Source organism: Gymnoscopelus microlampas, assembly GCF_963454915.1.
Source record: "Gymnoscopelus microlampas genome assembly, chromosome: 11".
Lineage (NCBI taxonomy): Eukaryota > Metazoa > Chordata > Actinopteri > Myctophiformes > Myctophidae > Gymnoscopelus > Gymnoscopelus microlampas.
The window spans coordinates 5,037,158-5,062,561 of NC_139948.1; the positions used below are offsets into that span (position 1 = coordinate 5,037,158).

The 25,404-nt window shown below is 42.1% G+C and overlaps 1 pseudogene across 1 annotated transcript in view; it reads left to right on the forward strand.

Annotated features, from left to right (window-relative positions):
* The first annotated feature begins 1,606 nt into the window (after positions 1-1,606).
* LOC311054516 (high affinity choline transporter 1-like) overlaps positions 1,607-25,404 on the forward strand; it is a 52,416-nt pseudogene continuing 28,618 nt past the window's right edge. The window contains exons 1-7 of the transcript in view: positions 1,607-1,705; positions 7,504-7,694; positions 9,865-9,978; positions 13,871-14,026; positions 16,891-17,039; positions 22,717-22,851; positions 23,705-23,858. The product of the transcript in view is annotated as a high affinity choline transporter 1-like (transcript). The remainder of the gene's footprint in view (positions 1,706-7,503; positions 7,695-9,864; positions 9,979-13,870; positions 14,027-16,890; positions 17,040-22,716; positions 22,852-23,704; positions 23,859-25,404) is intronic.

Below are 25,404 nucleotides of genomic sequence, written 5' to 3' on the forward strand. Positions count from 1 at the left end.
TGAGGCATTTTGTTCCAAAAATGTGTTTTGCTACATTAGACCTGCTGGTGGCGCTATAACAGGCCAATGTGAAAAGGGTGGCATTTCTTCCTCGGCCCAGTGGGTGTGTGAAATTTCACGGAAATCGCAAGCTGTGTTCATGGTTTGAGGCAGTTTGTTCAAAACGGACCAATCCTGCAAACTTTGGATGGCAACCTTAACCAATGAGGATGGAATATGGGAAATCGGACAGATCAGGGTTGATCACATGACTATAGAGATAATGTGTACCGATTTGCATGACGTTTGGTTAAAAACTGTAGGAGTAATGGGAAAAAATGGGTTTTGCACAAATCGGCCTCCTGGTGGCGCTATAACAGGCCCATGTGAACATTTTGAGGCAGAGGTTCTGAATTGCCATCCAGGGAGTGTGTGTGCACAGTTTCGCAGCGACCGGGCCAACGGTGCCGGAGATTTGGTGGTAATACACGGACAGGACGGACGGACGGACGGACGGACAGAGGGTAAAACATACTCTCTCGCCATGCCTTCGGCCTGGCGGAGACAATAAGGCAAACCACACACAAGGTCAACTAAGTCACGTACATGTACATAAGAAAGTCACATTCAAACATTTAATTTGTTCTTTTCATAATTTGGTTGCTATAAAGCCCCACATTTCAAATAATGAGTGATTTTTATGGGAGTGTAAGTGCTAACTATAAAAAATACTAAAATGGCTAATTCATAATTTCATAATATGAATAAATAATTGATTTCAGGTAAGGTTAAAAAGTGTAAAAACATTGTATTGTATATGTATTAAACTTTATTATTAGACCACAGGAGAGACTGGTGACAGCCGGAATGTAGACGTCATCCCGGGAGCAGTATGGGTTAGCGCCCCATGCTGTGTCTTCCGTGAGGAAGAAGCCCAACAAACCCGCGGTGAGGCCTTTAGGAGGGCCATTCCAGCGTACCGCAAGCGGAGCTAATACCATTATACGGCCCAATTTAGTGGTATCAGCCCAAGGAACCATCACGCCAGAAGGAAATGTTTGGATCGGGGCGGTGCACCTGATCTGGCGCAGCGCTCAGGTCCTGGACCTGGTGAGACGAAGGAGGAGCCGGGCCAGGAGACAACCCACAGAGCCTAGTCCCTCCACGTGCCAGAGCCTCCCCGAGTCCCAGCAGAGTACTTCCGGAGAAGCGGACTGAGTGGCCCTGTCTTTCCCTAGAGGACTGACCGTGGGTGCTACTGGGACGTAAGTCGGGGCTTGATCAACCCTGGCTGGGTCACCTGGGCGAGGGTGTATGTTGTATGTTGCGAGACCCGAAACACCCTATGACCCCAGGCTACAACACTGATGATACGTCCCAGTTGCATCCATGTGATGTTTTTCTTTATTTTGGTGCGGAACGTTCCCTGTACGGTCAAAAAATATATAAACATGATGTGATTAAAACTTTCTGGTGCGGAACGTTCCCTGTCTGTCAGTAGCACACACCATTATTGAATGATGTCATTACACACGGGTGGTTTAAACAAACCTGTTTGATGAAGCTCATCAAACAGTTTGTCATGTCATCTGTCTGTGAAACATTAAGCAGACTGGTACTATAACTACAGAGGCAAGTGTGTCCTTGATCACACCTGGACTTTTTGACAATGAGGCTCCATCTCCCAGCTTGATCAACAAATCTTCTGGATTGCAGACCAAATAAGGTTATCTGATCTTCATCTATTTTTGTGATACTGATATCATACATCTACATTGCTTGTACATACATTATACGTTTGTACCTGTACGCATAAGGACAGGAAGCTAAAGAGAGAGAAAATAAGCTAAAGTGCACTCAATGACAGTCATGTTTTGTATGCCAATGTTTAGAAGGCCTGGGGACCCCCAGGGGTCCGTGAAGGGGTTCCCACAGCATAATGAGTTAATGTAGCATCATAATCAGTTTAACCACTTAACACAATGTTATAGTTCTGTTATCGGGGTCCCTAGCACAAAATCTTTTCAGATGGGTGTTCGCGGCCAAATACATATCAATGTGGGGGTCCTTGGCATGAAAATGTTTGAAAACCACTGGCATGGAAGACAAAAGTTCCATCTGCTTGGTTGTATGGTGATAAGTGCTCTTGAACTTGGGAAGTTTGTTGCATTTACTGTGTGATCTTCTTTCCTCAGCATGATGACTTCTCTTTATTTATTTTACCTTTATTTTTAAAAAGTAGTCACTTGAGTTCAAAGATTTCTTTATCCAGCCTGTGCTTTAACGAACAAGACCTTGCCAAAAATGGCAGCATTTTAAAAAGGGGTCCACAGAGAGCTCTTACCACCAGTGCATTATTTGTTTTTGTTTTACTATTTCTTTATCATCAGTTGTGTTGCAGTATTATCGCATCACATACATGAACAATAGTTTCATTGCATTAGTTATTAGAATATTTTTAAACCAAAACAAATTAATTGCAACACAAACTGAAACAAAGCAAGACAAAAAATACTCAAAATAGTCAACCAAATTATCACACACATAAGATATAATATTACAAGTTAAACATTAGAGAATTAAGTAACTGTGTAGCTAAACATAATTTAAAATGCAACGTAAGTAGGGTGGTAACATTTAACACCCAGGGCCAAAACAGCAGTTATTAAATAAAACTCAAAAAACACAGGTTGGTATGACTTTAAGAACTGCATTGGGGAGCTCAGTGAAGACACTAGAATTTGCAAAAGATAACATTTTATTTCACATTAAATACAAACGGATACAGATTTTTCCACTGCTATACAATATAATGAATATGACTGGTCCTCAACACAATAGTGCACATTTTTCCTCCATACGTCATCACGAGCAGGTAAGCCACACCACTCCAAAAGAGAGCATTAACTCATTTAGTTTCACTGCAGAGCAAAAATAAGCACACACAATTAGTTTTATAAGCTTAACAATACCCAGGCATGGTATCAGTGGAGAGTAGCTCAGGCCTGATGGTGGATTTGAAATCACTGAACTACAGGCTTCAAAACGGGTCTGTATAGACGGATTTCCGCGCGACGTCATCACAGAGCAGAATGCGCAATCTGCGCATGCCCGGGTGAAAGGCGCGTTCGAAAATACAGCCCTGAGCGGCAGTGAGCGCACTGGCCAATACAAACTAATAGGCGAGTGTGCTCCGGTGCGTAATTTCCAAACGCACCCATAGGCTTCCCCCTCCTCTGTGCGGTCATATTCCTCTCATGTTTACTAACAGGAAACCCGTCTATAGAAACTGTCACGTCCCCTTAGTTTTTTGGTAACAGTCTTCCACGCCGACATCTCGCCACTCCGACTAGTGGCTTCCGCGTGCGGTTAGGGTTAGGGTGAGGGTTAGGTATAGGGTTCGTTAACGTCGGAAAGGCGACATGTCGGAAAGCCGCCATGTAACCAGTTTTTTCACCCCCTTTTCTTTTTGTTTTACTGTCTATGGTTGGAATAGTGCAGGCATCACACTGTGTGCGAGCACTAGGCCTATGGACATGATGTCCAAAGCACTTCTCAGCTCAAAAGGCGTTCTCTGTGGACACACACAGAAGGAGGGGGTAGAGTACAGCAGTGGTTCTCAACCTGTGGGTCGGGACAGATGACAGTAAAATGACAATTTGTCAAATAATATAAGAGGCATTTTTTTTTGTTGAAAATAGCCGATCTACAAGCTCACAACGTCTCACATTGCGAGGCGTTGTGAGCTTGTAGATCTGCTATTTTCACAAAATGTATCTGAAGGAACTGAGTCAAACTAAATGCAATGCCTCAACTAATTCCAAGTGCTTGTCAGGGTGGGGGGTCCCCAGTTCATATATGATTATTTTGGGGGGTCGTGTCCTGAAAAGGTTGAGAACCACTGTTTTAGAGGGTAGCTGCAGCTGCTGAGGGGAGAAGGTCACGTTAAATAAAATAAATATACAGACTAATATATAGTAAAACTTTTGCTCTGGCTTTGACCCAGTGGCAGTGCTGAGAGTTCTTAAAACAATTCCTTCTAACAATATTATTACATACTCCAAGCCGACTGGTATCAACACAGCAGGTAGAATGAGACATTTCTCCTGTAGAGAGAATCTTATCAGACAGGATAGAGCAAGTGACCTCGCATAGAGAGAAGTAATCAGAGACTACCTAACATTTTATATGCACTTCACATGAGTCAGGCCAGAGATGACACTAAACAAATGATTATTAAAACACATCTATCAGCCCTTTTCTCAAATCCACTGCAGGTTCTCGGTCACTGAGGCAAGTAAGTAGAGTCCCATATGCTGTAACATGGCTTTATTTGACGTAATAGTGATGTGTGAAACCAAGGTGGGGAGCTAACAATGATTGATTTATAGATGAAGGTGTCAGGGATTGTCGGTTGACTTTAGGACACTGAGTGCAATGATGGGTGAGTGATCTATAGCCAGTAACTTAACCTGTGATGGAAGAAGTACTCAAATCTTTTTAGCCGCATGCGCTAGCGCGGCTCTATAAACAGCACTAGTCCTAGTCGACACCCGAGTGACAAAGTGTCGACACCCGAGTGACATTTAGTGACACCTAAGTGTCATTGGCTGTCCTGGCTGTCCTTCACACTTCACGCCAATGGGGAGACGGTACTTTGAAGCACCCGCCTCTCCTCCTTTGACACTGTTACGACCCCCTGTCTAGGGTAGGGGAGGTGACATAATAATGGAGGACAAAGTCGCTTTCACAAATGAATTGTTTTTATTTCCTTTTTTTATGCAGAGATTTCAAACTCTTTTTGTCTTTTTTCACCAGTGCCAAAGAACTTCAGGGTGCCGGTTTACAGTTGTAAAAAGGCTGCCTAATAAAGAAAATTACCCCTAACCTAAACCTAACAAAAGAAAAATATACATTTACTAAACTTACTTACCTAACTAAAGAATATACAAAAACAAAGTGGTTTAACCAACAAAAAGACCAAACACCCCTACAAGGCGAGGGAATAACTAAATACAAGAAATAATGGAAGTGGACAAATAGTTACAAGACAATGCTTAACTCAAAATAATACTGGACAAAAAGCAACAAGTTTAACTATTATAGATTAAACTAAGAAACTGAAAAGTATAACTGAAGGGCAAACAAAAGTAGCTAAAGAACAAACAAAATAACTGATTGAATCAAAAGTCACTGATGGACAAATGAACAAACAGAAGGCAAAGAAACAGAAACAAAACACAACAGAACAGATCAGACCAGGCTACATGGGTTCGGGGAGACAGAGGGATTGAATCTCTGCAGCTCTTTCAAGTGAGAGCAACCAGTCCCCATGACAGACAGAGCAGAATGAGCTTTTGTAGGTGAGCTTCAGAGAACAGCCAGCCCTGGCTAGGGCGGAGACAAAGGGGCGACGAATGGGAGCAGGAGAACAGGGCCAGAGGCTGGACCTGTCAATCTGGACAGCTGGAAGGCAATCACTCACTCACTCATACCAGCACCACACCCAGACTCAGACTCACAGCTTCCACCACCACTCATGACCTTATATGGAACACAGAAAGACAACAATATAACACAAGCCACACATAGCACAGACATATAACCAAAATATAACCACACATAATATAACCATACGGCTAGGGCCGTAACAGACACCTATTTGTCATTGGATGTCCTGCCTGTCCTTCACACTTCCCCCCCTTTAAGCCAATGGGGAGACGGCGCTTTGCAGCACCCGCCTCTCCTTCTTTGCAGCAGAGAGAGAGAAAGGGAGATAGCCTCAGGCCGGAGGGATAGCCTAAATGCTAGCGTGCTTCATTAGACCTAGTTTGGCTATTAAGTTATTATTTGGCCATGTTCACACTGACTTCAATCTTAGCTATTGTTGGGAAGACCCGTGTGATGTTGCCACCACTTATATAAAAAACATTAGAGCGTTAATCTGCGTTAATCTGTTGCCAGGTTGCCAAAAAACAAGTAATCAGGTCTATGAAAAAATTGGGCCCAAAAAAGCCTGCCCTTGCGGCTTTATTATGACTTTGGTCATTCTTGTTTACTTGGTAAAAGTATCAATACCCTATTGCAAAAAATAGTCTGTTACAAGTACAAGTTCAGTATTCAAAATGTACTTGAAGTATTGGCAACAAAATGTACTTAAAGTACCAAAAGTAGAAAGTACTCATCATGCAGAATGTCCCATTTAAGTTAAATGTATAAAATGTATAACAATCTTTTGAAAATAGCAGATCTACAAGCTCACAATGCGTCGCATCGAGACGCATTGTGAGCATTGAGGGGTATTTTCAAATGGCCACAATGTATATGGGTTGAAGTGGTTAATGTGTGTTTCGTAATAATAATCAAAATCTACAAAGTAACTAGTAACTACAGTAAAGTTTTCAAATAATTGTAGTGGAGCAAAAGTACAATATTTGCTTCTGAGATGTAGTGGGGTAGAAGTAAAAGCACTGAAACTGTAAATACTGGAAAGTAAAAATACCTCAAAATAGATTTTTGTAACCCATTTTTTTCACCCAGTGCCAATGCTGTAATCATGGGCACTACTCTCCCTCTGCCAGCCTGGGGAGAGCCCCAAACTGAGCTCATGCTTCCTTCAATGGATGAGGAGTGAGCAGGCCGCTGCTTATCACCTGGCAGCCCGGCTGGCAGAATAGAGACCAGGATTACTGCATTTTTTTTGTGAGGGTACCTACCCGAGGGGACACAGGGATAACATGCAAATTCCACACAGTTTGGAGGCCCTTTCGCCAACCCCACCTAGGATATGGGCACTGATGACATGGAGGAGAGAACATGCCCCCAGCGCCCACAGTGTCCCTGGTGGGAATCGAACCCAGGCGACATCGCTACCGTCTGCACCACTGTGCCCGCATACCTTTAGTTTCTTAACCAGACTTTAAACATGGACATGTTGTTATCATTTCAAAAGCCTTTAAAAGTATTTAAGTTGATACAGTCTGAATTGGAATATGTGTGCATATATAGAGGCAAGACAATGCACTTTTGTTTTGGACTTATATTACACATTCTGCACTCATTCTAACCACAATAGTAGCAAAACATCAGCTATCGTAGGCTATGACTCAGATTGTGATACTGTACTGTACTGTAACTTACATTATGTAAGGAATTAAAAAAAAAAAAGGTTGTACCCATGCTGGGCACAAAAAGGGGGTGTAACTGATATGAGAATGTATATACAAATAACAGTTATTTACTTTTGATTCAGAGCAGTTTAGCGAGAGTCCCATCTCCAGATACAGTATGGTCCTTTTGCCCCTGAGGGGAAAAGAAACAAGTGAAAAGGCATGGAATTGACTGCATTTTGCAGCATTCATTATAACATTTCCGTGATAAATAATACATTTTATCATTAGACACACCCGATGGCAGCATCAGCCATGCATGGCAGCAACAGGAACAGTTAGGGATTCAATATATATCTCAAGGACATAATGTTAACTGTAACACATCATGTCTGCTTGCATTTGTGTGTTACAGTTTCACGATGGCTCTAAACATAGCTGCGTTGGTAGCACTGTTGGTCTTCTATGCCTTGATCCTGGCGATGGGGGTCTGGGCTTCTAGGAAATCCATGAGGGAGGAGAAGAAATGTGTGGGATCCAGAAGTGAAGTCACCATGATAGGAGGACGCAACATCAACATTTATATTGGCATCTTCACAATGACAGGTGAGAAAATACAATTTGTACGACGATGCATATATCATAGATCAGGGATACACAAACCTTTTCATGTCAAGGACCCCCAAATTGATGTGAAAGCCGACCCCCAATCCGAAAATCTGTGCCAGGGAAACTTTTCACAATTATTGGAACTTTTCACAATTGTTCAAGATCTCCAAATGTTTCAAAAACAGCAGATCTAAGCCCAAAAATATCTGAAGAAACGTAATTATCTGAAAAACATGAATTGACATAGCCTTCCGAGAAAATGGTTTCACAAAGACTGGTGGCGTCATCTTTGCATCGGTACGGCTGGGTCTATGTATACAGTAAGTCATCGCTCTCCACCAGACTTTGTCAGTTCGTAAAACCATTTCCTGGATTTTCGTAACCAACATCCCATTGTCAGCTTTAGGTAGAGCAATAATTCTCTGTGAGATTGCCTTTTCCCATGACCCCCCTGTTCCCATACTGTAGTTTGAAAATCATTGGTGTCGGGCAGAAAACTTGGCCCTCATTTATCAAAGTGGTGTAGACCAAAAAACGGGTGTGCGGCGAGATCACCACAATTGTCAGCATTTATCATTCTATCGTGACTTTGACTTGAGGGGGTACGGCATGCTCAGATCTCACGTCTGATCTGCTTGTTCCATCGTAGACCTGCGGAGCAGCATTGTCTAACAATTTGACAAGCATCTGGACACATGTATCCACTCCAAAATGAATATCTAACACACTTATAATAACTAATCCCTGTGAAAATATAACATTTTATAAAGGCATACATGGACATGCACGCCTATTTAATTTCCAAGTGACAATGACGAGCAATTAAACTCAAGCGATATGGACACAATCTAACATAGCCTATTTGCAAAGTTATAAGTTTGGTGCTTAATCATTCACCCATTTAAACAAGTGCTTTAACAGTCATTCAGATAAGATTGCGGATCTGGCTCAGACCTAGGCTATACGAACGCTTATGCGAGAGCTTTTTCGGGAGTCGGGACAGGCACAGCTGTAAATCTTTTCATAACAGTGAGGTCTCCAAACGTATATACAGAAGCTACGTCCTCTAAAGTTGTGCAACCTCGGTTAAGGATAAAAACCTGACGTTCCAAACATGTGCCCAGCTAGGTGATCTTTACGCTGTGGATTTATTTGGGCCACGGGAGATCGGAGCTATAACCATCCCAGCACACACCAGCCTTCATCCATTAATGTTTATGCATTCACTCATCAATTACTCCACAAACGTTCAGATTATGACTGCCTTCTCTCATTAACGTGGCTTCACGGCAGCCCGTGACTCACGGGGAATACATGATTGCTTTATTTTAGTGTAACTCGAACGCGAACTGCACACGTCGGTAATGGCTTAAATTAACATACAAACGTATTGCATTCATGACAATGGGATTGGTGTCATTCATGTAGGCTGCTAGCCTACTTGACAAAGATTGTACCGTTGACGGAATACATGAAAGACTGCTGTTTCCACAGTGTGTGTGTGTGTGTGTGTGTGTGTGTGTGTGTGTGTGTGTGTGTGTGTTGGGTATGTGTGTGTGTGTGTGTGTGTGTGTGTGTGTGTGTGTGTGTGTGTGTGTGTGTGTGTGTGTGTGTGTGTGTGTGTGTGTGTGTGTGTGTGTGTGTGTGTGTGTGTGTGTCTGTCTGTCTGTCTGTCTGTCTGTCTGTCTGTCTGTCTGTCTGTGTGCATTATAGGCAGCAAGACAGGCGAGGGTAGCACTTTCTTATAGAGCGTGCCAAAAAATCTTATGACAGCATTGTGAAAAAGTACTGAAAAGATGAAATGTGTTGTAGATTTGCTACTTTTGACAATGTGTGAAACATTTTGCCTATAGTGACATGTTCAAAATAGGGACACCAAGTTGAAAGTGATTAAGTCTTCCATGTGGTCTTTTTGCAGTAAATCATTTTAACCAATGACAAGTATTAAGACAATGTGGCTCTCAATACTACATTGGATCCATTGGAACACAAGTTCTGTATTTTTTCTTCTATTTCCTGAAAAGTAACGGTTTTGGTCATACAGTAGGCCTACAAGGTTTGTTCCCGGCAGCAACAATTTGTGTTGTGTGCAAGTGTCAATCTGTGTGTGTGTTCATGTGTGTGTGTGTATGTGTAACTGTGTTTAATGCCTTATCTTCATCATCAGCCACCTGGGTTGGAGGAGCCTCCATCATGGGTACAGCTGAGGCTGTCTACAGTCCCTCTCGTGGCATCATCTGGGCCCTAGCACCCCTTGCATCTGCGATGACCTTCCTCATCGGTAAAAAGCAGCATGTATATTCTTTCCAATTTCAACTGTAGTCCATTGTAGTCTGGGAAGAGCTGAGATTCAAGTCTGTGATGTAACAGACTTGGAAATCACGTTCAAAATATATGTATTCATTTAATAGAAAAAACTCAAATCACACTCCAACATCATGTTTATTATGCCCTCAACTTCATTAAAATGGGATTTGGGTACACAATCGGTGGGAATTCTTTTGAGCATTTGTGAAAATATAACTTTTTAGGGTATATAATTTGCTGTATTGGGGTATGAGTGTGCAAAAGTACTGATATAGTATATTAACTAGAAAAAGTGCTCTTCGGAGCACAGGTCTCCGCTATAGAGATCATGTGTACCGATTTGTGTGAAATGTTGATAAAATCTAAAAGTATAATATCAAAAAAATGTGTTTTACATAAGTCGGCCTCCTGGTGGCGCTATACAAGGCAAATGTGAAAAATGCAGGGCAGATGTTTTTCCTTCTTCCCTTCCTCTAGGGAGTGTCCTTGCAAAGTTTCACACAGATCGGTGCGGTTATTGTTAAAAATTCAAATTGGCCTGTTGTAGCGCCACCATGAGGCTGATTTAAACATTGATCACATGACTATAAATACTGTGTACTGATTTGCGTGATGATTGGATAAAATCTGTAGGAGTAATATAAAAAAAATGGTTTTGCATAAATCGGCATCCTGGTGGCGCTATAACAGGCCCATGTGAAAAATTTGGGGCAGAGGTTCTGCTCTGGCATCCTGGGAGTGTGTGTGCACATTTTCGCTGCGATCAAGCCAACGTTGCCAGAGATAGCTGTACACAGAATGACACACGGACGGACGGACGGACGGACAGAGGGTAAAACATACTCTCTTGCCACGCCTTCGGCCTGGTGGAGACAATAATCCATAATGATGTGATGGTTGTCATAAAACATGTGGACGTGTTTTGTGGCCCACTGAGAAGTGTCTGTTATCCAGTGATTCTCAACCTTTTCAGGCTGCGAGCCCCCAAATTAATCATATTTGAACTGGGGACCCCCAAAATAATCATATTTGAACTGGGGACCCCCCAAAATAATCACATGTGAAATGGGAAACCCGCAAAATAATCATATTGGAACTGGGGACCCCCCACCTTGACAAGCACTTGGAATTGTAGGAGTTGAGGCATTCAATTTAGTTTGACTTGGTTCCACAGATAAATATTGTGAAAATAGCAGCTCTACAAGCTCACAGCTTGTAAATCGGCTATTTTCACACTTATATTATTTGACCATTTGGCCAATGTTTGACCAGTTTATATAGTATAGTTTGTTGGCTACTTTTGATGCAGTAATGTATTTTTTCTTTTAAATTAAATTGTCTCTTCACTGTCTTCTGTGGAACCCTCAAAAAATAGTGGTCGCAGCACAATTTACGGTACACTAATTTGACACAATAAGCCGTTATCACAAATAATGTGTTTCTTATTAGCAATAATGTTTTTTATTAGAAAGAAACAAACGTTGTTATACCCTTATTTTCCACTATTATCCCTTAATTATGTTCTAATTAGAAATTGAATGAAACATAACAAAAGGCGTTATTAGAAATGGTGTGCTTTGCTATTAGACAGAAACAAATAAACACAGTTATACGCTAATTATGGAACATAATTCCTAGAGGCTAACAAAGCCTAATAAGACCTAACAAGGCCTAATAAGAACTAACAAAGCCTAATAAGACCTAACAAAGCCTAATAAGATGTTATTTCCACTTACTTGACCATACAACCCCGCAACTACTAACTACGCGATGTGATGTTAGGCTAGCTACTATTAGTCTACTGTAAGGGTTTCGTTAGAACAAATGTGTTCTTTATTAGGCCTTTATTTAATGTTATTTCCACTTACTTCAAGTTACTTTACATCTAATTACAACAGAACTGTACCGTAAATTGTACATCAGCTATTCTGGGCTAACTTCATGACCCATTATACTTCTGCCTACCTTTTTGCTTAATAAAAAATATTTTGTTGTTATTAGGAACAAATTACCTCTCATTACCACAGAACTGTACCGTAAATTGTACACCAGCTATTCCGTGCTAACGTCAGGACACATTATACTTCTGCCTACCTTTTTTGCTTAATAAAAAATAATATGTTGTTATTAGGAACACACTACCTCTCATTACTACAGAACTGTACCGTAAATTGTACACCAGCCAGTCCATGCTAACGTCATGAAAGGAAAATGTATGCTCGTTATATATCAGGTGAAGACAAAATAGCCTAAACACATCCTATTGGCTGGTTGCTGTATAGATCATAACATCAACTCGGAAAGCTTAATAAAGTGAAACAATTGCTGCAGCTTATTATTTTATTTTCACTCTCTGCAAAATAAGCCATTTTGACAATGAAATCCAGTATTATGGACACATTTCTTTTAAGCTTTGCCACTCCAAGCACTTTGGGGGAAAAAAATGAAGGACACTAAAACAAACCTTGACAATTAACAATAAAACATTTGTCTCACAAACGTTGAATAAAATATATAAAACAAGTGTCCGAAAGTCTTTATATTCCAAAACGATCCCGGTGTTGCTTGTCACACTGGACATTAGCTCAGCTAGCATGAGGCTAACACCAGTGTAACTCGAGACGCCTGCTTACTACAGTAACGTTAAAACCAGGACTCGTCTTGACTCCAAACAGGATAAATATTAAACACTATCAATACAGATGAGTAAACTCATTCATCATTTATGCACTAAGTGGTACGATTGTCACGTAATGCTCCCGTTTACATACACATATGAGTCCTTCAGACACACCAAAACCACTTCCTCTAAAATTGACTTGCACACACACATCCCAGGTCGTCCCGCCCCCCAACCAATCATATGCTATGGAAAAGTGATGGACCGTCATAAAGACCAATCAGTCAACAAGTTAGATAGCCCCTACGGAACCTCTCCCTCCGCTGTATAGCTCCAAGATGAGGTTCCTCGTTTCTCTGTGCCGTTTTAGCAGGACGTTGTCGCACATTTTCCACTTTACATGTTTCTTACCCCTTTCTGCACATCGTATCCAAAAAGTAAGGGTTTTCTGCCATGCTCTCAAATGTTTTAAGTTCTAGCGCACAATAAAAGCTATCCAACAAGTTGAAAAAAGTATTTAATTTGCCTCTGTCCTCATCCGGTTACATGTTTTTAAGACATTGCGCAAGAGTTGCGCCCGTAGACATAACATTGCTGATTCCCCTACTGGTCAAATGTTGAATTGCATCTTCTAATGCAAAATATTATGGAACCGGCTGAGGACAGAGGCGAATTAATTAGATGTAAAGTAACTTGAAGTAAGTGGAAATAATATTAAATAAAGGCCTAATAAAGAACACATTTGTTCTAACGAAACCCTTACAGTAGACTAATAGTAGCCTAACATCACATCGTGTAGTTAGTAGTTGCGGGGTTGTACGGTCAAGTAAGTGGAAATAACATCTTATTAGGCTTTGTTAGGTCTTATTAGGCTTTGTTAGGTCTTATTGGGCTTTGTCAGCCTCTAGGAATTGTTTCATAATTAGCGTATAACTGTGTTTGTTTGTTTCTGTCTAATAGCAGAGAACACCATTTCTAATAACGCCTTTTGTTACGTTTCATTCAATTTCTAATTAGAACATAATTAAGGGATAATAGTGGAAAATAAGGGTACAACAACGTTTGTTTCTTTCTAATAAAAAAACATTATTGCTAATAAGAAACACATTATTTGTAATAACGGCTTATTATGTCAAATTAGTGTACCGTAATTGTGCTGCGACCAAAATGGTAATAATGTGGGTTCCCGACCTACAGGTTGAGAACCACTGGTCTAATCCATCACCTTCATGTTGTTTCCCAACAGGAGGCTTATTCTTTGCTAAACAAATGAGGTCTAAGCGCTACGTGACGATGATGGATCCATTTCAGCATCGCTATGGCAACGCAATCACCACAGCCCTTCTGCTTCCCAGTCTGCTCAGTGACATTCTGTGGGTGGCCGGCACCCTGGCTGCCTTGGGTCAGTCATAGCCTCGTTCCCTGCCTTTTCTCATCTACTAGGAGAAAAGCCTGGTCACGACCTAATGCAGAGAGTGTCTATAGGGGCGGGACTTCCATCGTATGTACTTCCCCCGGAAACAATCTTTTTCGACCAATCACAACACTTGTTTGCTTCACAGAAAAAGTAAACAGACTTCTAAGCCTTAAAAGGCAAGACCACTTTGGTAGAGGTTTGGGTTGTGTAGTTACCTTGCCATGATCTAACTCCAACGGTGGACAAGAAATCAGAAATAACTGCTCCATTGATTATAAATTCATATATGTTCCTCATTGACTTACATTGTACGGTAACACAACTCTCAAAGTCACTCTTTTAGCACATAAACAAACGCAAACAAAGTTGATTCAGACAATATAGAACGTCACCAAACCCAGTACTGTTTGTTTTTTTAATAACATTTTTAACTTTAACCTGTTGATTTTGCTATTTTTACTAAGAAGAAAACCTGGATCTGTGGACTGGATCCACCGATCCGAATCTTCAAATAGTAAAATCTGAAGGAAGTTGACATTAGTATAAAAAAAAATAAACAGTACTGGGTTTGGTGATATTGTCTGAATCAGCTTTGTTTGCGTTCGTTTATGTGCTAAAAGAGTGACTTTGAGAGCTGTTTTACCATACAATGTAAGTCAATGAGGACCATATTTTGAATTATCAATTTATAATCAATGGAGCAATTATTTTAGATTTATTTTCCACCTTTGGAGTTACAGCATGGTAAGGTAACTACACAACCCAAACCTCTACCAAAGCGGTTTTGCCCTTTAACATAATTTCCTTGGGTGGTACTTCCGCCAAATTCCGGTACTTCCGTACACACTCAACACACAACCAACTAGGTCTTGCCCAGTGTGGGTCAGTCATACTTTATATCACTGTTTATCAATGTCGGGTCCAGTGACCACCTGTGGTCCAAATGGACCCGTACAGATCTGTAACTCTGAGAGTTTACAAATGGCACACAGGATGCAGGCAACATCAATGCTGTTTAACTCTGTTTAGCTGTTCACTATTGCTTATCAGTCAGTACTTCCTACCTAGAGCTCCAAACAGGTTTCAGGAGCAGAAACAAAAAAGAAACAGAAACAAAAGGATATTTTATAGGAACAGAAACCTAAATGGAAACGTCATCATCTTTAAATGTTAGAAATTAGACATCTCCATTACTGGTTAAATAACGTTATGTTTTCTTTCCTACAATATTTAACAACTAGAAAAGTGCGCACCGTGGAAGGCATGTGAGGTTGTAAATCTGCTATCTTTGCTGAACGTTTACCTATTTTCGTGTTTTGTTTCACCTACAGTATTGTGACTTGTGCAGAGTTGGGACACTAGGGTTAAATTGGCTTATTCTGTTATTAAGCCGTCAGAACAACTTCCGGGTCCAAGTGTGTGTGTTTTGCCAATATGCGCAGTGCTGTGTCCCTCACTGTTTTAACAAATCTGAGACAAAAATAACGACTAAAGTGTCATTTTACCGATTTCCTGCCAACGCCAAAAAGAAGAGGAAATCGAAGAGGAAATCGTATATATATATATACTAGAGTTTCGGGGGGCTACGCCCCCCTCAACCCCAGCCGCGCACGGGGCCCAGCGTGGGTGCGTGTATATTGGGGTACCCAAATGGCCGGAGTAAAAGTGTCCAAAAGGAAAAAAAAAAAAAAAAAAATTTGGAAAAAATGTTAATAGTGATTGTTACTTTGGTGGTCCGTGGACCCCCTGGTGGTCCGCCGACCCCTGTGAGTGTTGGGACCCCCGGGGACCCCCCTGGAACATGGCGGACCCCTTCGGCAGTTTTTTTTTTTTTCATGCACGGTTTGCTTGTTTCTGTCGCTTGTTTTTTAAAACCTGGCAGCAAACTTGGCAACCCGACTGACATCACTGACCTATCCTTGGTATTTGTACTTCCGGGTTGCATAATGATGACATCACTGTCGAGTCCTGTGGTGTCATGAACCTAGGCAGGTTTGTTTACCAGATTACCCTGGCCAGCGTGCTGTGCTGTGGCCGACTGGCCGTGGCTGTTTGTTTTTGTGTTTGGGATGAACATGGCACGTGAAGGACGGACATATTGTGATCGAGACATGAGTGAAGTGAAAGTAACGGCCTGGGTGGAACAAAGGAGGTACGTAAGAAGGGGGGGGGGGGGTTGAAGCAAAGGAGGTGTGTGTGTGGTGTTGTGGAGGACATGGGCAGAGTGCAATGGCGGCCGCTCGTGTTGTTTCGGCGAAACCCGTCGCCGTGCGGTGTCGGTGGTGTGCACGGTAAACGGTACGAAGCTGCCTCCCCTTCCGTTTTGTCCGACATTTGGTGAGTAGAATTAATTATGTTGTGCGGTGGAAAAGGTGTAGTGAGCAATGAGATGTCCCCTACGCGACGCGTAAATTCAGCGCGGCCGCCGTGGCGAGTCAGTTGGCGACATGTGGTCTGGCGGTGCGTTGTTTATTCGATAACAGAGCTGTGGGGTGTCGCACCGAGGGTGCGGAAGTCGCTCGCCATTTATATAGTTAGATATATATATATATATATATATATATATATATATATATATATATATATATATATATATATATATATATATATAAAATATTTATATAAATATTATCCTACTTTTTACTGTGTATGATATTAGCATTAAGACCCCTTTTAACCCTCAATGGTTACTTTCTGAAAAAGGAAGTTATTGTTAAAAGATTTACGGGTTCCAACATGTTTGTCTACAATGAAGAGTGGACGGCGCTTGATGCCTCTTGGACCCGAAAGTGACGTCGAACTACAAAAAGGTGTCATACTTAATTGTTTTTTTTTTTTTTTTTTTACAGGTGGGACAGTCAGTGTGATTCTTGATCTTCATTCGTCCTACGCCATTGTCCTGTCTGCAGGTGTTGCTATCACCTACACACTGCTGGGAGGCCTTTACTCAGTGGCCTACACCGATGTCATCCAGCTGTTGATCATCTTCATCAGTCTGGTGAGAGCAGACATAATAATAACTAGAAAAAGTGCTCCTCGGAGCACAAGTCTCCGCCAGCAGACTTGGGAATGTTTGTATAAGTGTCCTATCCGTCCTGTCTGTATAAGTGTCCTATCCGTCCTGTCTGTATAAGTGTCCTATCCGTCCTGTCTATGTAAGTGTCCTATGTAAGTGTCCTATCTGTCCTGTCTGTGTAAGTGTGATTATTCCTGTCTTACCTCACTTTGAAAAAGGCTAAGACTCTTTCAAAGTGACACATGTATTTATAGGCCCCTATACGTCACTAGCCAATCAGATCACACTATTTCACCGAATCACCGTATTGTCACGTGTCACGTGAGGCTTGACCAATGTTAGCTTGACATGTGGAAAGTGAAAACAAAATAATAATACATATAGCTGCAAGCAGCGATACACAGGGTCAAGGAATGCAGAGTGAAAAAAGAAAACAAAAGAAAGAACAAACTATAAGTAATATGCACAATAAGCCATAGAAACATAGAAGACTGAACTTGAGAGAAAGAAGACCATGCAATTAACAAATGAGCATTTTAAATAGCTGACCCTAACCTACTGGCATGCAAACAGCCCTGGGGTGAAAAAAGTAGTGTTGTAGTACTGGAGACCGGTCTCAAGTCCGCATTTTGATTTACTCTGTCTCGTCTCTCGTCTCGCCCATGATTTTACTCGGTCTTGACTCGGTCTCGGACTAAGGGACTCGGGACTCTACCCCCACCGAGTCCACTCGAGTCCAAGTCACTACAATGCAATGTAGGTGGTCTCGACTACAACCCTATAGAAAAAAGTGACAATGTACTTCCCCCACCTCCACCTGTCTCCACCCACCCCCACCCACCTCTACCATGGGCCATCTTGTATGAGGCTGCTGTCCTAGAAACTTTCATTAACTTCAAAGCCACTTTGTCCTGTGCGAGAGTTTGAACAAGCCCCCCTCACCCAACTCCACCCACACCATGGACCATCTTGTATGAGGCTGCTGTCCTAGAAACCTTCATTTCCTTCAAAGTTACTTTGTCCAGAGCGAGAGTTTGAGAAAGCCCCCCCTCACCCACCTCCACCCACCATCACTAACCCTAACCTCAGTAAAACTATGCCTAACCCTAAGCTCAAGAAAAACTATGTCTAAACATATAAATGCCAAATCATGAACACCTCAATACATTGTTGGGGACAGGGATCGGAACCACTGACCTTCAGAGGCTGCCTCTCTTCCCATTGAGCTAGAGCTAAGACCACGCTGTTGGTGTCTGTTGATATGTATAAAGTATTTCCTTCCATTATGAATCAAGCCCCTGTTTCACTATAACTACTCTAGATCAGTGATTCACAAAATGGACGATCTACAAGCTCACAGCGCGTTGCTATCTGAAAAGTTGTGAGATTGTAGATCGGCTATTTTCACAATGAAGTATGTCATACAGTGGAAAAAAACACTCTCAAATAAGCATTTCATGTTATCTGCATTCATGTTTTGTGCGACGCAATTGAAATGTAGCCTGCGTGAGGTGAGGCTTGAATCGGGAACCTTGTGTCTGAGAGGCAGATCCCTTACTGACTAAGCCATTTAATCCACAGACTTGAACCTGTGAAAATTGAGCCCACACAGATGACACAGTTTCACGCAAATTGCTCAAAAATCCTAGGTATAATGCTTTTTCAAACGGCTCAAAATGATAGATGTGTTCCTCATGAGTCAAGGCACATGTGTAAGCAAGTTTCATGGCTGTCGGCCCTTCCTCACGGAGAAGGCAGCCCAGGTGCTCATCCAGGCTCTTGTCATCTCCCGCCTGGACTACTGCAACTCCCTCCTGGCTGGCGCTCCGGCATCTGCCATCAGACCCCTGGAGCTTGTTCAGAAAGCTGCGGCTCGTCTGGTGTTCAACCGCCCCAAGTTCTCTCACACAACTATCCTTCTCCGTTCCCTGCACTGGCTCCCCGTAGCGGCTCGCATTCAGTTTAAAACCCTGGTGCTAGCCTATAGGGCAGTGAAAGGAACAGCTCCCTCTTACCTCCGGGTATTGGTCAATGCCCACAACCCTTCCCGACCACTCCGGTCGGCCACCAAGGGGCGACTGACTCCCCCGCCACTCAACGGTCCTTCTGGTCGATCGACACGGTCACGACTTTTTTCTGTTCTGGCCCCACAGTGGTGGAATGAACTTCCCACTGATGTCAGGACAGCAGAGTCACTGCCCATCTTTCGCCGCAGGCTGAAAACCCACCTCTTCAGGAAACACTACCCTTCCTCTTTGCCTGGCCTACTTGTTGTTAACTAGTTTAGGAACTATTGTTGTATTGGATTGATTAGCTCGTGCTCATTTGATTTGGCTATTTTATCTCATGTGCTTGAAAGTAGATAGCTGATATATTGCACTTTTACCTTAGCGCTAGGTATACTCTTGGTTGCTTGTTTTTACAGGGAAATACACTTAAGACCTCTGGTGATTAGTAGTTTCGTTCCCTACCTATGTTGAATACACTTATTGTAAGTCGCTTTGGATAAAAGCGTCTGCTAAATGACTGTAATGTAATGTAATGTAATGTAATGTCGGCCAAACTAGGCATGACTTATGCCTGTTTAAAGTTAGCATTTTCTTTGGCCAATTGGAATGAGATTGGTTTCAGTGATATTTGGAATGACCCTCTACATTACTGCAAAGTTTTAAAAAAAAATAGTATGCATGTATGTGTTAGGGGCATATGCATAATTTTCATAAAACTGCAATATTCATTGGCTCATAAAAGCTTCATTTTTCACTTGTTTTTTTTCAGGAAGAAGAAGAAAACAAAAGTGTAGAGATGCAATAAGGGTCTAAAGGCCCTATGGCCTTGGCCCCTTAATAATAATAATAATAATATCTCAATTTTATATAGTGCTTTTCGAAGTACCCAAAGACAATTAAAATGGGGGGCATGAGAAAACAGCGAAGAAAAAATACTTTTTAGGGGGAAAAACTCTAAGAAAAGACTAAGGAATCAAGGAAGCAAGGAAGAAAAAAGAAAGAAATTACCTAACAGCATACATTTCCATTACAAATGAGGGGCTAAATACATGTAATACTCCCCCCTCCCTCAATTACAGTACATGTAGGACCCAATACAGCACATTTGAATACATGAAGGAGTAAATGACAGATTTCTTTGTTATAGAGCTCTCTCCACGCTCAGTGTTGCCATGTCCTCTAAGCAACATTGCCCTTGTTTTTCTGTGAAGGTACTTGTAAAGACTGGTGGCTGGGCTTTGTCCCTGTTTCTAAAACGTTGTTGATATATGGCATGAGTTATTTGTTGAAAGCTTGTAGATCTGCTATGTTCTACTACCACCACCACCACTAGTAATAATATAAATAATAGCTAGAAAAAGAGCACAGGTCTCCGCCAGGTCAGGTAGGTTATTGTGGCCTCCTGGTGGCGCTATAATAGGCCAATGTGAAAAGGGTGGCATTTATTCTTAGGCCTTTCATGGCAATCGGACGCTTCATGCATGATTTGCGGCATTTTGTTCCAAAAATGTGTATTGCTAAATTAGATAAGGATAATTCCTTTTAACAGGTTGTTCATGAAAGTCCTTGCGGTCTTGTTTCCAATGAGAACCTGTGAGCAATTAGGGGTTAAGAGTCTTGCTCAGGGACAAATTTCATTTCATTGACACATATGCTGACATGGCCTGGAATCGAACCTGGGAAAACCACGGCCTCTGGCTCCCTTGGCGGGCTCACTAACCATTCAGCTATGGCCGCCCCTGCTGGTGACACTATAACAGGCCAATATGAAAAGAGTGGCATTTCTTCCTCGGCCTAGTGGGAATAAGCGTGCAAAATGTCACTGAAATTGCATGCTGCATTTTGTAGGTGGAGTTAGATTGATTAAGAGTCTAACTGTAAAGACTAGTGGTTGCGGTTTGTCCCTGTTTCTAAAACGTTGTTGATATTTAGTATGAGTTATTGGTTGATATACTGATTTTTGTACCACACCTCCTCAAGTCCATCTGTGATTATTACCAAGATGTTTTACTCTACCAATTCTTATTAATTAAATATTGAAATAATACAGAATCCCAATCAATTGTGATGTAAACATTACAAATGTAACTAGAAAAAGTGCTCCTCGGAGCACAGGTCTCCGCCAGGTCAGGTACGTTATCGTGGCCTCCTGGTGGTGCTATAATAGGCCAATGTGAAAAGGGTGCCGCCTCGTCTTAGGCCTTTCACGGCAATCGGACACCGCACTCATGATTTGAGGCATTTCGTTAAAAAAATGTGTTTTGCTAAATCAGACCTGCTGGTAGCGCTATAACAGGCCAATGTTAAAAGGATGGCATTTGCTCCTCCACATAGTGTGAATGTGCATGCAAAGTTTGACCGTAATCGGATGCTGCGTTCATGATTTGCGGAATTTTGTTCAAAACAAGCCACTACTGCAAACTGTAGATGTCAATCTTAGCCAATCAGGATGGAATATGAGAAATCAAACACATCCGTCTTGATCCCATGACTATAGACATCATGTGTACAGATTTGCGTGAAATTTGGATAACATCAGAAGGAGTAATATAAAAAAATGTGTTTTACATAAGTCGGCCTCCTGGTGGCGCTATAAAAGGCAGATGTGAAAACTGAAGGGCAAGGGGTTTTCCTTGACTTCTAGGGAGTGCGCTTACAACATTTTACACAGATCGGCGCAGTTATAGGTAAAAACACTAATCGGCCTGTTAAAGCGCCACCATGAGGTTGATTTGAACATTTTCAAGTGGCATTTTTTCCTCGGCATAGTGGAAATATGCGTCCACAATTTCAAGGAAATTGCATGCTGTGTTCATGATTTGAGGCATTTTGTTCAAAACGGAGCACTCCTGCAAACTTTGGAAGCTATTTTTAGCCAATCAGGATGGAATATGAAAAATCTGAAAGACCTGTTTCGTTTAATGACTAATAGAGATACTGTGTACCGATTTCCGGGATTTTTTGACAAAATCTGTAGGAGTGCTGTCAAAAAACATGTTTTGCACAAATCGGACTCCTGGTGGCGCTATAAAGGGCCCATGTGAAACATTTGGGGCAGAGGTTCTGCTGTGGCATCCAGGGAGTGTGTGTGCACAGTTTGGCAGCGACCGAGCCAACGGTGCCGGAGATTAGCTGCTCGCGGACGGACAGGACACACGGACACACGGACACACTGACGGACAGGGGGTAAAACAAATTATACAAATTCACAATAACAAATTCTGAACAACTTGTTATCATGTAACAACTACATACTCTTGTAAATCAGGTAACAACTACATATTCTTGTAACTCATGTCTTGCATTACCAATGCTGGCCAAATCAATTAACTACATGACAGAAAACACAAGCATCACACATCCCACTATCCACTACATGCCTGACCTAAAAAAAACGCCTCCCACAGACATACAGGGGACTGACTTGTTTCACACTGTCGCCAGTCTATGCTTGACATCTATGTCATAGGTTCTTGTTTTTTAAAGAGTGTGGCAAGTTTTGGTTAATTTTGATACATTTTAGAATGTGTTAAGGCAACCTCCATCCCCCATCCCTGATAGCATTGGAGGTACACTTCTTCACTGGCGGTGAACATAATTATGTTTTTGTTTAACTATTTCCTTGTTCTGTTTTATCTTGCCTTCCCCAGTGGCTCTGTGTTCCCTTTGTAATTCCCCACCCATCATCATCTAATGTGACACTCACACCTTTACACTCACCGCCCTGGATGGGGGAGCTCAAGACAGAGGATGTGGGAAAATGGATCGATGAATTCCTCTTATTGGTTAGTAGTTGTTTTCCCCCAAATCCTATTCATGTACAGTGAGGGTGCATCTGTGTTGACATAATCCGCACTGTCAGGCAGAGACTTTCAATGTCCATATTTCATCTTTTTATGTTTTTCTCATAAATTAACGCCATATTTTATACTTTATGGTGTGACAGTGTTGCACAAAAGTAGCGGAAACAGCCTACATGCTGGAAGATCTACAATTTTCACATAATGTTTGCCTCATAGCTATTGGGTTCATGTGGTAACAAGAGTTTGTGACTAAGTAATAACTGCATAAACGGTTTGTCTACCCTATCTAGAATAATAAAATGTTTAACATCGTAATAATATGAACTTTGGGTTTTTATGAACTGTCATTGACATTTTCAGATTCTTCTATTAGCTAATATTCTTTGAAAAGTTAAGATGTTTTCCCATTCCAAGTGGCTATGACTGACTTCCAAAGTTTGTGGGCCCTGGGTAGACAAACCGGCCTGGCGGAGATTGGCGGAGATCTGCACTCTGAGTGTCTAGTTAAGGCAGTCCATCAATTCTACATGGCTCAGTCCTTTAGTAACTCTTGCCTTTACTTGTGCTCAAATGTGATCTGCTGCCACGGCACTTTGTAACATTCTAGAATACTCTTTGAATATTTAAATCCAGCATTCTCCACCACTGCAAAGGCTCTTCTTGAGCGCAACCCGCGGGTCGAATCATGGGAGAGTTTGTGGGGAAACACACGGTTTCTCTCTCTGTCAACTCTTCCTTTGTGTGTGTGTGTGTGTGTGTGTGTGTGTGTGTGTGTGTGTGTGTGTGTGTGTGTGTGTGTGTGTGTGTGTGTGTGTGTGTGTGTGTGTGTGTGCAGTCTCTGGGAGGACTGGGTTACCAGGCATTCTATCAGAGGATTCTTTCTGCTGCATCACCTGCTAAGGCCCGAATCACATGTTTTGCATCAATGATCATCTACTTCATCACGTTGATTCCCTCAGTCATCATAGGAGCAGTGGCTGTTTCTGCAGGTACTTTACAAACACACAACTTTCACTGTTAAAGCTGCAATCCGTAACTTTTGTCCTACCCAGGATTCGAACCCTGATCTCCTGCATGAGACTGAATTTCTACCGCTTAGCTAAGACAGATCGCCAGCTTGGCTAAGGGAGAATATTGCCCTTCAGGCAATACCACTTGTCAACCTAGCCTGGAATCCAGACTGATTTGCTCCGTTCGGTGGATTTGTTTTTTTCTCACTTCGCTTCCCAGTCTGTCCATGGTCCTATTTGACTCATATTTCCAAACGTCACCAAATACGTAGGCAAGTCAGGAAGTGATCAGAATTTCACATTGGAAGCCGCTGGTCGCCCCCACAGACCAACCAGAAGCCGCTGCGCCTGGGTGCCTGTGGGTGCTTGTCCTGCCTGAAAAAACCTGCCGAACAGAGAGAATCAGTCTGGGTCCAAGGTGTAAGGTTGGACAATATTGTCCAACCTTACACTTGGGTCTAAATTTGTCAATGGAAGATAGGCAGACCTCCTCCAACCACTGTAGATGTACTAGTTGTATTTATTAACATTGTTAACCGTTCCAGACCACGACTGGAGCGGTACAACACAGATAGGAGGTCCCCTTCACTCAGGGACCTTTTAAACAAGCAACACACAGAAGTGCAGACAACTGTATATTTACTTGTGGCGACGTGAGAACTACCTTTTCTCCGCCATGGTGAATTCAGAGCAAACTCGACCGTGTTAGCAGGCCTGTGGCCTCCGGGGAAATAGCGGCTAATTTTGGATCTAAGTCTGGTCACCACCCGTAAGCCCTTTAATAACTTGATCCACTACCATAATATCCAGTCCCCGACTTAAGACAACCTATGGATCTGAGGATACTGTGTTATAAGAAAGGCAGGAGGCAGAGGGGCCCCCTAAACTTACTGACCAGCTTCAACAGAACATCAACTTGACCTTCACTCAGTCAACAGACACCATTGAAACAACCTATCTTACTCCTATGACTAGAGAAATGCATAGAAGCTCATGCGTTACAACAACCCATTACCTCCCTATGGCCTGCCACCCAGAACTTCACTCATTCTTGAGTCCAGTCACACATAGGGACAATGAGCCCCTCTTCACGCCAAAATGCCAACTCTCAGCACATCATCATAGCACACAGTCCTTGCAACACACCTAAATGCTTACAATTCATTGCATACAAAACATTGCGCTCTTAAAACAGTTGCTCAATACATTACTCCGCTTAGCATTGCATCAAACGTTGGCATCTGTATTAGCCTCAATCACAAATCTCCACCTGTATGGGGTGTGTATTGAATGTGTATGTATATTGCCGTAGTGTGGAATTCTCATACTCACGAGGGCTTGGTGGTGTCCTTCAGAAGAAACCCCTAGTGCATGCCTTATTCTTAGAAGTCAGACGCTATAGGTGATTCTCAGAAGTCAGTGTGTCTGCATGTGGGTGTATGTGTGACTTGACCAACAGCTACCCACACACACAAAAAAACGCTTACTTTGCACCTTGCAAGACATTATCAGCATGGCCATATAT